The 16,954-nt window shown below is 43.7% G+C and overlaps 1 protein-coding gene across 1 annotated transcript in view; it reads right to left on the bottom strand.

The window, feature by feature from the left end:
- The window catches only part of TENM2 (teneurin transmembrane protein 2), a 3,383,593-nt gene that overhangs the window by 677,455 nt on the left and 2,689,184 nt on the right, over window positions 1-16,954 (bottom strand). The window lies entirely within an intron of this gene.

Genomic DNA, 16,954 nt, shown 5'->3' with positions numbered 1-16,954 from the left:
AGGACTTTAGCGTCCTTGCAGCCATGGTAACCATTCAGAAAAAGCTAAACGTCGGATCCGGTAATGCGCCAAAATGACGTTTAGCTTAAGGCCGGATCCGGATTAATGCCTTTCAATGTTCAGGAGTTCAGTGTTCAGGATTTTTGGCCGGAGCAAAAAGCGCAGCATGCTGCGGTATTTTCTCCGGCCAAAAAACGTTCCGGTCCTGAACTGAAGACATCCTGATGCATCCTGAACGGATTTCTCTCCATTCAGAATGCATGGGGATAATCCTGATCAGGATTCTTCCGGCATAGAGCCCCGACGACGGAACTCTATGCCGGAACAGAACAACGCAAGTGTGAAAGAGCCCTCACAAATGCTTTCAGTCAACGGCAGATTGGCGGATCCGGCGGGCAGTTCCGACGACGGACCTTCCCGCCGGATCACACTGCCGCAAGTGTGAAAGTACCCTTAGTGCATCAATCTGTAATATCTACTAGGGTCCATTCACACGTCCGCAAAATGGTCCGCACCTGTTCCGCAATTTTGCGGAACGGGTGCAGATCCATTCATTCTCTGAGGGACCGGACGTGAAGCGGAGAGCACACTATGTGCTCTCCGCTTCCGCATTTGCGGAGCGCGGTCCCGAACTTCCGGGTTTCGGCCCCAAACTTCCGGTCCGCAGCTCCGCAAAAGATAGAACATGTCCTAATTTTGTCCGCAGCTGCGGACAAGAATAGACATTTCTATAGCGGGTGCTGGCCGGGCGTGTTACGGATCCGCAATTTGCGGGTACGCAACACACCACAGACGTGTGAATGGACCCTTATTGGGGGGGGGGGGGGATAAATGAAAAATAATCCATGTAGTTTTTATTGGGATATACGAATATTTTGCAACAGACGATCCACAAATGAATAATTTATACATTGTTCTAGAGTTGCAAAATATTGTTCTGGCATGCATGCAATATATAATAAAATACAGTACTGTAATACAATATTACTTACAGTTAGAATAATCTTTTCTTCATCCTCATTAAAGCTTTTTCGAACCATTTTTTCGATAAGAATTTTCGGGAGACAAATTCAAAACCACTCTAGCATGAAGCAAAGTGAAACCGAAACCAGGTCATGTGACGCGATTACATCATACTATCGCGTTGTTTTGTTTCAGATTTTCGGGTACAAATCGGGAATTCGAATATAAAGCAATTGATTCCACCCGTGACCCTACTTCTTTCATTCAATATAGCAAATATTCGAGAGAAAAGAATCGTAATTTCGAATATTTTTTTTTTTCAACTAGTACATATGTTCGGCATACTGCTCCCCGACAAGCGTCCTCGTCACCATAGGAACACCATAGTATGCCAATTAAGTGAGATAACAGTACACATCGAAAAAAATTATTCAAAATTACGAATATATTCTTAATATTGCTATACCTTCTTTTATTAGAATATTACGAATATTCTAAAAGACAAAGTTAGAGCAATATTAAGAAATTTCGTAAAATACACATATAGATTGTAATTCAGCTAATATAGTGCTATAATTATTATTTTTTTGCCAAATTATTTTTTGCCTCTTCTGCACTTTAGTTTTGGGAAATATGTACACTATTAAAAAAAAAGGATATAGCACTATATTAGCTAAATTACAGTCTATATATGTATTTTACGAATATTCTTAACATTGCTCTAACTTATTCTTTTAGAATATTATGAATATTCTAAAAGACGAAGTTAGAGCAATATTAAGAATATTTGTAAAATACACATATAGACTGCAATTTAGCTAATATAGTGCTATATCCTTTTTTTTTTTTAATAGTGTACATATTTCCCAAAACTAAAGTGCAGAAGAGGCAAAAAAAAATTAGGCAAAAAAAAAATTATTATACCACTATATTAGCTGAATTACAATCTATATGTGTATTTTACAAAATTTCTTAATATTGCTCTAACTTCGTCTTTTAGAATATTACGAATATTCTAAAATACGAAGTTAGAGCAACATTAAGAAATTTCGTAAAATACACATATTAGCCTAGCCATAGTCATAGGAATGTTGCCTTATACAGGGAAAAATAAAAATAAAAAAATCGTACGATTAATTTAATCGTATATTATTCGCGAAAAATTAAATAATTACGAATATTCGATTTTGACGAAAATAATACGAAAATTCATTCGAATATTCGCGAAATATCGCAAAATCGAATATGGCACCTCCCGCTCATCACTAGAGCTGACCCTGTAAAACATTATATTTGAAGGGCATTATATGTGACAATTAAGCATGTTGATATGATAAAGGAAGATTCAACCATATACCCTTGTTTGTGGTTGAAGGGGTGCATGGGAATAGAGTGTATTCAGTACATTTTAAACAACACATTTTAAGTGTCTTTATGTTCAGCCGCTTTCCTCTGATAGAGTCGAGAAGTCATAGTCATTGTTCATTTTTATAAGAGTCAACCTGTCAGCATTTTCCGTTGACAGGCGGATACGCTTATCTGTTATAATGCCACCAGCAGCACTAAATACCCGTTCAGACAAAACTCTGGCTGCAGGGCAGGCCAGCACCTCCAAGGCGTAGAGCGCCAGTTCGTGCCACATGTCCAGTTTGGACACTCAGTAGTTTTATGGCACTGAGGGATCATTGAGGACTGTTATGTACTCCTTCACCATCTTCCAAAAATTTTCTCTCCAACAGTAGGCCGTGCATCAGGGAAAGGGTGTGGCAGGGTGTCATGAAACTGTCCCAGGAGAGTGTTGCCCTGCCTCTGTTGGAACTGCTGTGTGTTCCCCTTGTCTCCCCTCTTCGGTTGGCCAAGAAACTATGGACTTTGCCGCCAGCGTTGTCAGATGGAGATTTTTGGAGCAATTTTTCAACAAGGATCTTCTGGTATTGCACCGTTTTGCTCGTCCTCTCCACCAGAGGAATGAGAGATAAGTTCTCTTTGTAGCGGGGGTCGATAAAGGGTGAACACCCAGTAATCCGTGTTGTCTAAAATGTGTATAACGCGCGGGTTGCGGGAAAGGCAGCCTAACATGAAATCAGCCATGTGTGCCAGAGTACCAACAGGTCCACACAGACATAAAATTCAATGTCGAACAGACATATAGAAAACTTTCTCATACTTTTACACACACAAGTATTTGAACTTATTAACGAATAACATACAAATAACATACATATGTGCTCCATACACACACACACTCAATACCTCACACACATATTCTTTTGATTATATCCAATATATCTTAGTATTGCAGTATTGCAGTGTTCTCGCTATCACACATTCCAATGTCATGACGTCACTCCCCCCATGCAGCTACAGCCCCCATGTTTCTCCCTCTGATCTCGATCTCCGCAAACAGAGAGTTCCTACGGGTTCTGCCACAGTAATTCTTTCATTTACATTTAACCCAAATACCTTACACTCCCTGAAGTTAGAGGACACATTCACCAGGCAACAGAGACACGCATGGTGCAGGGCACACAGGCACACAAGACACAATGCTTCACATACTTACTTCCACGCACTCAATTCTCCATTTAAAATCGCATCCTGTGATTTTCAACTTTTTCACATCCATGATCCTTTATAACATACACACAATGTGTCTTTCTGAATCTTTTCCAGACTAGCTTCCTCGGAGCTTCCTCCCTAAATCAGGGTGCTACCGTACTAGTACTCAGAGTTAAGATTCCCATACTTCATCCCTGCAACTTCTTCAAAACGGTGTCCCATGGATTTATTCACTTACAACCAAGACAGAAGCAGGCACCTTCTTTTGCTTCACACTTCCAAGCAGGGCTCACCCCTGTGCAGGTTATTAACTGTTTCTTCCCTGGCTACCATGTCTGCCAGTCAAGGACTAACCCCCCGCCACTCCAGGCAGATAATTTATAGTCCTCTGGGACTCCCTAGGGCCACACCCTCCTTCACTAGGATAATTTAGTGGCCCTTAATTTGAGTCCCACTCGGGGCTACCAGGGGTTACACCCTCCATCACTAAGACAGATAAATCAGTAACCCCTAAATCAAGCCCCGTCCCGGAGCACCCTGGGGCTACACCCTCTGTCTAAACAGGACAGATAATTTAGTAGCCCTAATGCGGCTCCGCCCCGCTTGCCAGGGGAAATCTCTTGCTCTGATTAACCGTTAACTGTGAAGGTGGCTGACACAAACCACGCAGACAAACACACACAGTAGAGCAAACTCAAACTTTCCGGATTCTAGGAACTCAGGATTTTACATCAACCAAAGTTGCTACTACGTAACATAAATAGCAGAACAGATTATCACAGCACAGTGGAGCCGCAAGAGGCAAGTGAGATAACCAACATTTTATCACCTTGTCTCTGAGACTGCAGTCCTCCTCCTCAAGCATGTAGAAAAAGTGGAGGGCCACAGCAGCATATCCAAAATCCTACTTTATTTCAATCGATCACCGCATAAAACAGCATAAAAACAGCAGCAACATTTCGGCTAGGAATAGCCTTTGTCAAGCATATTTTACAATTAAAACATCAAGTATATATCCAACAGAGGAGATAACACAACTCGTTGTGAATATCTCATCAATGACACTCACTCCTGCGCAGGTACAGGTACTGAGTCGTGGTCTTAGTTTCTCCCCCACCACTGAGAGAGACTTTTTCTTTAGAGCTTGATTTACAACCTTTTTTTAGAAATTTACGTTTAAAAAGTTTTTTTGCATCTAAAAATGTTGATAACAAAGTGTCTTTATCTGACAAAGGTAGTGATACTTTGTTAACGTGCAATGAATTACAGCTCAGGAAACCTAGTACTTTCTCACCACCTCACTCTAATCATGTGGTGGAGTCCTATATACACATTGTGCATAGACAGATCAATGCTCTCAAAACCACTTTTCCTGATAGGAGTAACCTCTCTAAACTAGAGCGACAGGCTATCATGTCATTAGAACGTGACACCCGCATTACGATTAAACCTGCCGATAAGGGTGGGGCGGTGGTCGTCATGGACACTGCGATGTACATCTGTGAGATTGACAGACAATTGGGTGACTTTGAAGTCTATAAGCAGTTATCTGGGGATCCCAAATGGGATATCATGCGTGACATCAGGGTGATACTAGGTGAGGCCCGACTAAACTCAATCATTGATGATGGTTTGTATCAATACCTTATGGGGCCTTACCCTATCACCCCAATGTTATACATACTCCCCAAAATACATAAGCGACTGAATAACCCTCCGGGTCGACCGATTGTCTCCGGTAGGGGTTCTGTTTTTAACCCTTTGTCTGTCTTTCTTGACAGGTTGCTGCAGGTCCGGGGGCGACCTCCGCCCCATCCTATATCAAGGATACGGGACACTTTCTATCCAAACTACACGGGTTACTATTACCCACCCAATTTTTATTGGTTAGTTTTGATGTAGTGTCTTTGTACACATCGATTGACCATACCTATGGGTTAGGTGTCGTCGATGTGGCCCTGACCGACATGGGACTCTCCCCGGGGGTGTGCCAGTTTGTCCTCCATCTCTTGGAGGTGGTCCTGAGGAGGAGTTATTTCCTCTTCAGGGACACCTTCTACCAGCAACAGCGGGGTGTGGCCATGGGGTCTAATATGGCCCCAACTTACGCTAACATCGTTATGGCCGAGGTTGAGGACAAGCTGGTTTACTGTTCCCCCTTTTCTGGGAGGGTCCTGTGTTGGTGGCGCTACATCGACGACATCTTCATGATTTGGACAGGCACGACAGATGAGTTGGACAGTTTCCACTCACATTTGAATACGGGTGTCCCAGGACTGCAGTTCACAATTACTTTGTCAGCTAGTGAATTGCAGTTCCTTGATGTACGGGTGTATGTGATGGATGGTCTTTTAGCCACGGACCACTATCAGAAGCCCACTGATAGAAATACCCTCCTTATGCATGATTGCTATCACCCGCGTAAAATGCTTGATTCCATACCCTGGAGTCAACTTTTGAGGGTTAGACGCCATGTGCGCACGATTCGTTGAACGTGGCTACCCCAAACATCTGCTTGACAGAACTAGACGTAGGGTGAAGCTGGTTGACAGATGTTCCACACTTCAGAATTCTACAAAAACCAGATCCAAGGCTAGGGTTCCCTTTGTCTCCATCTTCGGCCGGGACAGTGGCGACATCGCCCATATCCTCAGGAAGGAATGGCATATACTCCAAAGGGGATTGCCAGAGATAGAAGAATTTCAGTCCCCGCCGATGATGGCATACAGGAGGAACCCTAGCCTACGTGATAGACTGGTTAAAACTGATGTAAGTGATCAGTCTATGACTGCACAAAAACTGCTTGCTCCGCGTAAAAACGGTACTTACCCATGTTTATCCTGCTGCAATTGTGGCAATGTTCTTAAAGGAGATCACTTCTTCCATCCATATAGTGGTAAAAAATATAAAATCAATGGCTATTATACCTGTAGGTCACGGGACGTGATATATGCTATCCAATGTCCGTGTAGCCTCACTTATGTGGGAGAGACTACCATGGAAGTTAGGGAACGCATTAATAAGCACAAAAGCACTATACGCAAGAAGAACATGGACAAACCCGTCACTAAACATTTTGTTGAGGCGGGACATTCTGTCAACCAGCTTCGCTTTAGAGTTATTGACAGTGTGGGTTTTCTACGGAGAGGTGGTAATAAGGATGCGATATTGAGAAAAAAGGAACTCAAATGGATCTATACGCTGAGGTCCTTACAGCCGTTTGGACTCAATCTTGAGTTCAATGTGGCAGGAATCAGCTAGACTCTTTTCTGTTATATGTATCTCTTTATGTTATGTTTTATGTATTTGAAAACTGTTGTAATATATCACAATGCATAGCCCTGCGATTGATAACCACCCGATCATCAGTTTCTACTGACACGTCACCAGTCAGGATGATCTCTTTCATTATAATGCTATATGCATAGCCCTGCGATTGATAACCACCCGATCATCAGTTTCTACTGACACGTCACCAGTCAGGATGATTTCTTTCATTCTAATGCTATACGCTGGCTACACATGTTTTATACTTCTGTATTCTTGTATATTATCATATGTATACACCTGTGTGGGTATTGCGTCCATTCATCTACTTGGCGATCTCCGTTTTAACTGAGGTACGCTACACATTGTATCCTTACCATGTGTCATTGTATCTACCAGTTTGCACGTTGCTTTGTATCTTAGCAACGCAGACATTCCTCATTTGCAGCTATGTTGCCTCCCCTGTCACGCTGCCTGTCACGTCACTAATAGGCGCGGCATCGTGACGCTAGCCGGCCGCCCTCTGATGACGTTTACGGACATGCGCAGTGTGAACATTGGGACGCTAGCCACCACGTTGAGTTTTTTGTCAATAGTGGTTGCGGCGCGGCTCGGTTTGTGTCGCCTTCTGATGACGTTCACGTGCATGCGCACTTTCTAGCTTGAGACGCCAGCTACTATGAGGATGCCTGCACGCCACTATACCACACAGGTGAATATGTGAATTCAGCTCATGTTTGTTTGAAACAGCTAATGAATGTTGTATAGCAGCTTGGTGCAGATTAACTAGGTGGGTGTAACATAGAGAAACAACAGTTGATTGGATTGTGATCATAGTGGGAGGCATTGATATGTTGGATATATACTTGATGTTTTAATTGTAAAATATGCTTGACAAAGGCTATTCCTAGCCGAAACGTTGCTGCTGTTTTTATGCTGTGTTATGCGGTGATCGATTGAAATAAAGAAGGATTTTGGATATGCTGCTGTGGCCCTCCACTTTTTCTACATACCTTGGATTGCTTTGGATCTGTGATCTCCTGCCCAGCTGCTGCATGACTTCCATTATCGCTCTACACTAGCCGCTTGCTGTGCTGCTCCTGCACACCTTTCTTTCTGCCTCCTCAAGCATGGTCCACCTTGTTCTGGGAACCCCAAAACTTTGGCTAGCGACATTACTTCTCCTGAGCCCCACATATCGGGCGCCAACTGATAAAGATGCCCCTAATCAGGGCCGATCATGTTTGTTCTACTGCTCCAAACTAATAGTAACCCAAGGGTTTTACGTGCATGGAAGAAAATAAAACCCACTGGCGTCAAAGCAAATTCTCATTTATTACAGGAAGTACAGCAGTTTATAAAGTCATTAGAGGGGCATTCCCCCTGAGGCATGTGGCATTGTTTCATTGGCTGAAATATGAAAATAAGACAAGAGATAACACTTAGTATCTGCCCATTGTGCATTGTTTTACTAACTGTGGTATGTGAACTATGTAAATATCTAACTACAGGCGCCATCTTGTAATGGAGTTCTCTAATAGCAGAAAAAGCCTATGACGTAAAAAGGAGGCATGTTCTCTTCGGTACGATGGAACCTTTGTGCTCTGGAGAAGATAAGGTGTTGTCTGAGAGCTAAAGTATGTGGGAGCTTTCTTAGCTAAATCAAAGAATGTAGTCCATATCTCTATCACTGGTATATCAAAACCCTTAATCAGTATTTTGGGGAAGCAGATGTATCGCAGACCTCAATCAATATATGGTGAAAGCAGGTATATCAATCCCCTTAATCAGTATTTTGTGGAAGCAGGTATATAGAACCCCTTAATCAATATTTGGTGGAAGCAGGTATATTGCAACCCTCAATCTGTATTTTGTGGAATCAGGTATATCAAACCCCTTAATCAATATTTTGTGGAAGCAAGTATATCGCATTGCTCAATCAGTATTTTGTGGAAGCAGGTATATAAAAATGCCTTAATCAGTATTTTGTGGAAGCAGGTATATTGCACCCCCCAATCAGCATTTTGTAGAAGCAGGTTTATCGCAGGCCTCAATCAGTATTTGCTGGAAGCCGATATATCAAACCCCTTAATCAGTATTTTGTGGAAGCAGATGTATCGTAGACCTCAATCAATATTTTTTGGAAGCCGGTGTATCAATCCTCTTAATCAGTATTTTGTGGAAGTAGGTGTATCGCAGGCCTCAATCAATATTTGGTGGAAGCAGGTATATTTATCCCCTTAATCAGTATTTTGTGGAAACAGGTACATAGAACCCCTTAACCTCTTCAGGACCCTGCCATTTTTCACCTTAAGGACCAGGCCATTTTTTGCAAATCTGTCACTTTATGTGGTGATAGCTTTAAAACGCTTTTACTTATCCAAGCCATTCTGAGATCGTTTTCTCGTCATATACTGTACTTCATGACAGTGGTAAATTTGAGTAAAAATATTTCATTTTCATTTATAAAAAAAAATACAAAATTTACAAAACTTTTTAAAAAATTCTCAATTTTCCAAATTTCAATTTCTCTGCTTTTAAAACAGATAGGGATACCTCCTAAAATAGTTATTACTTTACATTTCCCATATTTCTACTTCATGTTTCGATCATTTTGTAAATTACATTTTCTTTTTTCGGGACGTTAGAATGCTTAGAAGTTTTGAAGCAAATCTTGAAATTTTTCAGAAAATTTTTCCAAAACCCACTTTTTAAGGACCAGTTCAGGTCTGAAGTCATTTTGTGAGGCTTACATAATAGAAATCACCCATAAATGGCCCCATTTTAGAAACTACACCCCCAACGTATTTAAAACTGATTTTACAAACTTTCTTAACCCTTTAGGTGTTCCACAAGTATTAAAAGAAAATGTAGAAGACATTTCAAAATTTAACTTTTTGGCAGATTTTCCATTTTAATCCATTTTTTCCCTCTAACAAAAGCAAGGGTTAAAAGCCAAACAAAACTCAATATTTATTACCCTGATTCTGTGCCATGTCACATTTTAAGACCCCCTGATGCACACCTAGGGTAGAAACTCCAAAAAAGTGACCCCAATTTGGAAAATACACGTTCACCTGAGGGGTTAGGTTATGTGATATTTTTATAGAGCAGGTCATTATGGACGCAGAAATACCTAATATATATATACTTTTTTATTTATTTAAGTTTTACACAATAATATCATTTTTGAAACAAAAACATGTTTTAGTGTCTCCATAGTCTGAAAGACATAGTTTTTATTTTTTTTGGGGCGACTGTCTTAGGTAGGGTATCATTTTGCGGGATGAGATGACGGTTAGATTGGCACTATTTTGGGGTGCATATGGCTTTTTGATCGCTTGTTATTACACTTTTTTTTACGGTGTTCACCTGAGGGGTTAGCTCACGTGGTATTTTTTTTGAGCAGGTTGTTACGGACGCGGAAATACCTAATATGTATTTTTATGTTTTTTATATTTAACACAATAAAAGCATTTTTGAAAAAAATAAAATCATGTTTTAGTGTCTCCATAGTCTGGAGGCCATTGTTCATTTTTTTTTTTTTGGGTGATTGTCTTAGGTAGGGGCTCATTTTTTGCTGGATGAGGTGACGGTTAGATTAGTACTATTTTAGAGGCATGCGCCTTTTTGATCGCTTGGTGTTGCACTAGTGTTGGGCGAGCATGCTCTGCCGAACACCAGTTCGACTCAAGCATCGCTATGCTCGGCACATCGCGGTGTTTGGCTGAATATCGCGTGTGCTCGAGCTCAATGCTCGAGTCAGTGCATTTAAATCTAATTTAGCCTTCACGCTGGACTCATTTCACGTACAGGACACATCTCAGGGTAATTTGCATATGGATCAAATAGGTTTTTTTACACAATAAAAGCACCCAGAGCTATGGGGACTGGGTATTGTGTATGTGGTTGCGGCCATCTAGCAACCCATGTCCTCAGCTCTATACATGAAATCCCGGTGACAGGTTCCCTTTAACATTCTGGGCTGTAATGTAGAAGGTTGTGAGTTTGAATCCCACCAGAAACTTTTCAGAAATAGAGGCTAAATTTGATTTAAATACACTGGGTGTCCCCAAGCACTGACTCCATATATGGAGTCAGAGCAGGGACTCCTAAGCCGAACTAGAGTCCCAAAACAATCCCCTCTTCAGAGCAGAGGGTGCCTCGTTTTACCTCTTCCGGACACATGACGTACGGGTACGGCATGTTGTCCTGGTACTTAAGCACACATGACATACCGGTACGTCATGTATAGTTTCGATCACCTTGGCTCAATGCGCTGGGGGGTCCTGTGACCCCTCCCCATGTCGGCGATCACAGCAAACCGCAGGACAATTCAGACCTGCGGTTTGCTGCGTTTCCGGGTTATTCGGGTCTCTGGGGACCTGATAACCCGAAACAGGATGGTGATCGGTGGTGTGATAATACACCACCAATCACCATCCTGAGAGGTGATGGTGACATCACCTCTCAGGATCACTCTAATTGGTCGGCTGCAGGGGCGGGAGGTTCAAATTACTGCAGCGCTCCTCTCCTCCTCCTTTTGTGTCTGGGGATCCGAGGAGAGAGGAGCGCTGAACGTGGATCGCTGCACGGATCTCCAGCCAGCATCCCCATCTGTGCCCCAGCACCCAAGTAATTAGGGAAAGGCTAGGGACAGGTTAGATTAGGCAGGGATATTTTAGGGCAAGTTAGTGAGAAGAAAAAAAAACTAACAGTTTTTGATTGTATCACCTAAATCGGGTGTCTGGGGTGACCCTAGACTCCCCAGGGGTGCTGCAGCTTGCCCCCCTGCCCCCCCCCCACAACTTTTTTTTGGGGCTCAAGCATTATATATATTTTTTTGTGTGCATACGCTGACTGTGGCCGGCACTCTAATCGTCCGGTCACTGTTAGCGCATCGCACACCCCACCGCTGATCAACTTCGGACGATTGATCAGCGATTTGGAATTTTAATTTTATTTTTTTCCAATTTTTTGACCTTTTTTTAGTTAGTCTTTTTTTTTTTTTGTCTGTTAGTTTTAGGGTGAGTTAGAACACCCGTGCCCCCACACACACGCACACCAAATAAAGTTTAACACGCACGCACACACACACACTCCCCTATGGCCCGCCGGATGTTCTCGGCCGAGGAGGCATACGCCCAGCTTGCCTCCGACTCCGAGAGTCCTAGTGAGGACGAGGATGACCCCACTTTCCTGTTGTCATCCGCCTGATCATCTAGCGATGATGATGAGACGCCGCCAGTCCAAGCAAGGGGACCGACATGCTAGGGACCCTGTGTCCCACCATAGTACAAGCAGCTCTGGGGCTCGTACTAGTTTTCTGGCCCACCAGTTAAATCCACCAGAGCCCCCTGCTGGTGAACTTGTCTGGTGTACCCCAGAGCGATTTGAGCCTGTGATTCCTGATTTTGTAGGCCAACCAGGAATCCAGATTTCCACAGTGGACTTCACTGAATATGACTATTTTAGTCTTTTTTTCAGTGAACACTTTGTAAATCTAATGGTGGAGCAAACAAACCTGTACGCCGAACAGTTTGTTGCTCAACATCCGGGCTCCTTTTTGGCTAGGCCCGGTGGCTGGACCCCGGTCAGTGCAGCCAAGATGATGACATTTTGGGGCCTCGTACTGCACATGGGCCTAGTCAAGATACCTAGTGTCAGGCATTACTGGAGTGGGGACATCCTCTACCAGACCCCACTTTACAGTACGGCCATGACACGCTCCCGGTTTGAGGCCATCCGAAAATGCCTGCATTATTCAGATAATGCAGCATGTTTCCCCCGAGGTGATCCAGCCTATGACCGCCTGTACAAAATCAGGCCGGTCATCGATCACTTTGGGGCCAAATTTGTACAGGCCTATGTACCTGGAAGGGCGGTCGCGGTTGATGAGTCTCTCCTTGCGTTCAAGGGGAGACTTATTTTCCGCCAGTATGTTCCCTCTAAGCGGGCAAGGTATGGCGTGAAGCTGTACAAACTTTGAGTGTGCCTCAGGGTATAAAAATGAGGCATGTACACATGCCTGAAAAATCTGGTATTGTTGCAGCCGCTGCTGTAGCAGCGGCCGAAAAAATGTATGTTTTCCAGGCAGAAAGTGCACTAAAACATTGCGGCTTGAACCCTAGTTGGTGACGGAGAAGTCACGCAAGTCATCCGGCATGCAGAGATAAAATACAGCAGCGTGTGGACCATTTTTCGCCCAAGGCAGCTCATCTCATCAGGCCTTTTTTAGTCAAATGTATCGTCCCTTCGGGATCCATGCCTCATTCATCTTAATAAAGGTAATCTAGACTTTTTTGACCTAGGCGACTTCTCTTCTCAGTGACAATACCTCCTGCTGCACTGAAGGTCGTTTCTGACAGGACTCTTGAAGCGGGGCAGGCCAGAAGTTCTATCGCAAATTGGGATAGCTCAGGCCACAGGTCAAGCCTGCACACCCAGTAGTCAAGGGGTTCATCGCTCCTCGGAGTGTTGATATCTGCAGTTAAGGCGAGGTAGTCTGCTACCTGTCGGTCGAGTAGTTCTCTGAGAGTGGATCCCGAAAGGGCTGTGGCGATGCGTAGGACTTAAAAAGCTCTGCATGTCCTCCATCAACAACACATCTGTAAAGCGTCCTGTCCTTGCCGGTGTAGTCATGGTAGGAGGAGGATTACTTTAACCTCTTCCCCTGTTAGATTCCCGTTGTGCTGTGACATCACCCTTATACGCTGTGTAAAGCATACTTTTTAACTTGTTTTGGAACTGCTGCATCCTTTCCGACTTGCGGTAATTCGGTAACATTTCAGGCACTTTCTGCTTATACCGGGGGTCTAGTAGCGTGGCCACCCAGTACGGGTACGAGTTCAGGGTACGTGGCTTCTGAACACTGGGTATTATTCTAGGGCCAAAGAAAGTCATAGCACCACAACCACGACGGCCTGCATCTGCCTGTCATTTTTTTTCCGATTAGTTGTACTATGCGTGCAAGCTACTGTGACACCAGATATGAGTGGTGCAACAGGGCACTGGCAGTAGTGGGCACAGTGCACGCTGTAGGCCTGACACACACGCTTGCAGGAAACTAACTGCAATTATATTACAGTCAAAAAAGTTTATTAATTTTTTTAAATGTAATCTACTGTGACACTAGATATGAGTGGCGGAAATGTGCACTGGCAGTAGTTGGCACAGTACACGCTGTAGGTCTGACACACACGCTTGCAGGCAGCTAACTGCAATTATATTAAAGTCAAACAAGTTTTTATTTTTTTTATGTAATCTATTGTGACACCAGGTATGAGTGGTGGCACTGTGCACTGGCAGTAGTTGGCACAGTACACGCTGTAGGCCTGACACTCACGCTTGCAGGCAACTAACTGCAATTATATTACAGTCAAACAAGTTTTTTTTATTTTTTTTAAGTCATATACTGTGACACCAGATATCAGTGGTGGCACTGTGCACTGGCAGAAGTTGGCACAGTACACGCTGTAGGCCTGACACATACGCTTGCCGGCAACTAACTGCAATTTTATTACAGTCAAAAAAGTATATATTTTTTTTAAATGCAAGCTACTGTGATACCAGATATGAGTGCTGGCACTGGGCACTGGCAGTAGTGGGCACAGTACATGCGGTAGGCCTGACACACACGCTTGCAGGTAACTGCAATTATATTAGTCAAATTATTATTTTTTTTTTTTAAATGTAATCTACTCAGGGCCGTCTTTACCAAGGGGCAAAAGGGGCAGCTGCCCCGGGCCCAGTTGCTCCTGGGGGGCCCAAGGCAGCTGCCTCTTGAGCCCTGCTAGCCACTGCTCGGGTGTCAAGCTGTCAGCTACACAGGGGTGCTGCCGTGCCTGCCTGCACTGAGTCCAGGCATCATGATCGCACTGTGTTAAAGTTGTGATCACTTCAGGACCTTAATGACATCATCACCATGTGACCAGTAACCTAGCAATTACTGGTCACATGGCTATGAGGTCATCACAGGTCCTACCAGGAGTGTTGCTGTGGAGCTTTTTTGTGTGAACATTACATCAGAAAAAGGTGACAGGGGCTGTTATGTTAATATACTGTAAACTACTGTATAGTGGTGGGCTGTATACTGTGTGGGGGCCTGTATACTGTGGGGGGATGTATATTGTGTGGGGGCCTGTATATTGTGTGGGGGCCTGTATACTGTGGGGGGGGGGGGGCTGTATACTGTGTGGTGGGCTGTATACTGTGTGGTGGGCTGTATACTGTGTGGGGGCCTGTATACTGTGTGGTGGGCTGTATACTGTGTGGTGGGCTGTATACTGTGTGGGGGCCTGTATACTGTGTGGGGGCCTGTATACTGTGTGGTGGGCTGTATACTGTGTGGTGGACTGTATACTGTGTGGTGGGCTGTATACTGTGTGGTGGGCTGTATACTGTGTGGGGGCCTGTATACTGTGGGGGGGCTGTATACAGGGAGTGCAGAATTATTAGGCAAGTTGTATTTTTGAGGATTAATTTTATTATTGAACAACAACCATGTTCTCAATGAACCCAAAAAACTCATTAATATCAAAGCTGAATATTTTTGGAAGTAGTTTTTAGTTTGTTTTTAGTTTTAGCTATTTTAGGGGGATATCTGTGTGTGCAGGTGACTATTACTGTGCATAATTATTAGGCAACTTAACAAAAAACAAATATATACCCATTTCAATTATTTATTTTTACCAGTGAAACCAATATAACATCTCAACATTCACAAATATACATTTCTGACATTCAAAAACAAAACAAAAACAAATCAGCGACCAATATAGCCACCTTTCTTTGCAAGGACACTCAAAAGCCTGCCATCCATGGATTCTGTCAGTGTTTTGATCTGTTCACCATCAACATTGCGTGCAGTAGCAACCACAGCCTCCCAGACACTGTTCAGAGAGGTGTACTGTTTTCCCTCCTTGTAAATCTCACATTTGACGATGGACCACAGGTTCTCAATGGGGTTCAGATCAGGTGAACAAGGAGGCCATGTCATTAGATTTTCTTCTTTTATACCCTTTCTTGCCAGCCACGCTGTGGAGTACTTGGACGCGTGTGATGGAGCATTGTCCTGCATGAAAATCATGTTTTTCTTGAAGGATGCAGACTTCTTCCTGTACCACTGCTTGAAGAAGGTGTCTTCCAGAAACTGGCAGTAGGACTGGGAGTTGAGCTTGACTCCATCCTCAACCCGAAAAGGCCCCACAAGCTCATCTTTGATGATACCAGCCCAAACCAGTACTCCACCTCCACCTTGTTGGCGTCTGAGTCGGACTGGAGCTCTCTGCCCTTTACCAATCCAGCCACGGGCCCATCCATCTGGCCCATCAAGACTCACTCTCATTTCATCAGTCCATAAAACCTTAGAAAAATCAGTCTTGAGATATTTCTTGGCCCAGTCTTGACATTTCAGCTTGTGTGTCTTGTTCAGTGGTGGTCGTCTTTCAGCCTTTCTTACCTTGGCCATGTCTCTGAGTATTGCACACCTTGTGCTTTTGGGCACTCTAGTGATGTTGCAGCTCTGAAATATGGCCAAACTGGTGGCAAGTGGCATCTTGGCAGCTGCACGCTTGACTTTTCTCAGTTCATGGGCAGTTATTTTGCGCCTTGGTTTTTCCACGTGCTTCTTGCGACCCTGTTGACTATTTTGAATGAAACGCTTGATTGTTCGATGATCACGCTTCAGAAGCTTTGCAATTTTAAGAGTGCTGCATCCCTCTGCAAGATATCTCACTATTTTTGACTTTTCTGAGCCTGTCAAGTCCTTCTTTTGACCCATTTTGCCAAAGGAAAGGAAGTTGCCTAATAATTATGCACACCTGATATAGGGTGTTGATGTCATTAGACCACACCCCTTCTCATTACAGAGATGCACATCACCTAATATGCTTAATTGGTAGTAGGCTTTCGAGCCTATACAGCTTGGAGTAAGACAACATGCATAAAGAGGATGAAGTGGTCAAAATACTCATTTGCCTAATAATTCTGCACTCCCTGTACTGTGGGGGCTCTGTATACTGTGGGGGCTCTGTATACTGTGTGGGGGCCTGTATACTGTGGGGGGGCTGTATACTGTGTGGGGCTGTATACTGTGTGGGGGGCTGTATACTGTGGGGGCTCTGTATACTGTGTGGGGGCTCTGCATACTGTGTGGGGGCCTGTA

Source organism: Bufo bufo, chromosome 1 (genome assembly GCF_905171765.1).
Source record: "Bufo bufo chromosome 1, aBufBuf1.1, whole genome shotgun sequence".
NCBI lineage: Eukaryota > Metazoa > Chordata > Amphibia > Anura > Bufonidae > Bufo > Bufo bufo.
The sequence above is the reverse complement of the archived record's forward strand: the minus strand, read 5'-3'. Positions and strand labels throughout refer to the sequence as shown.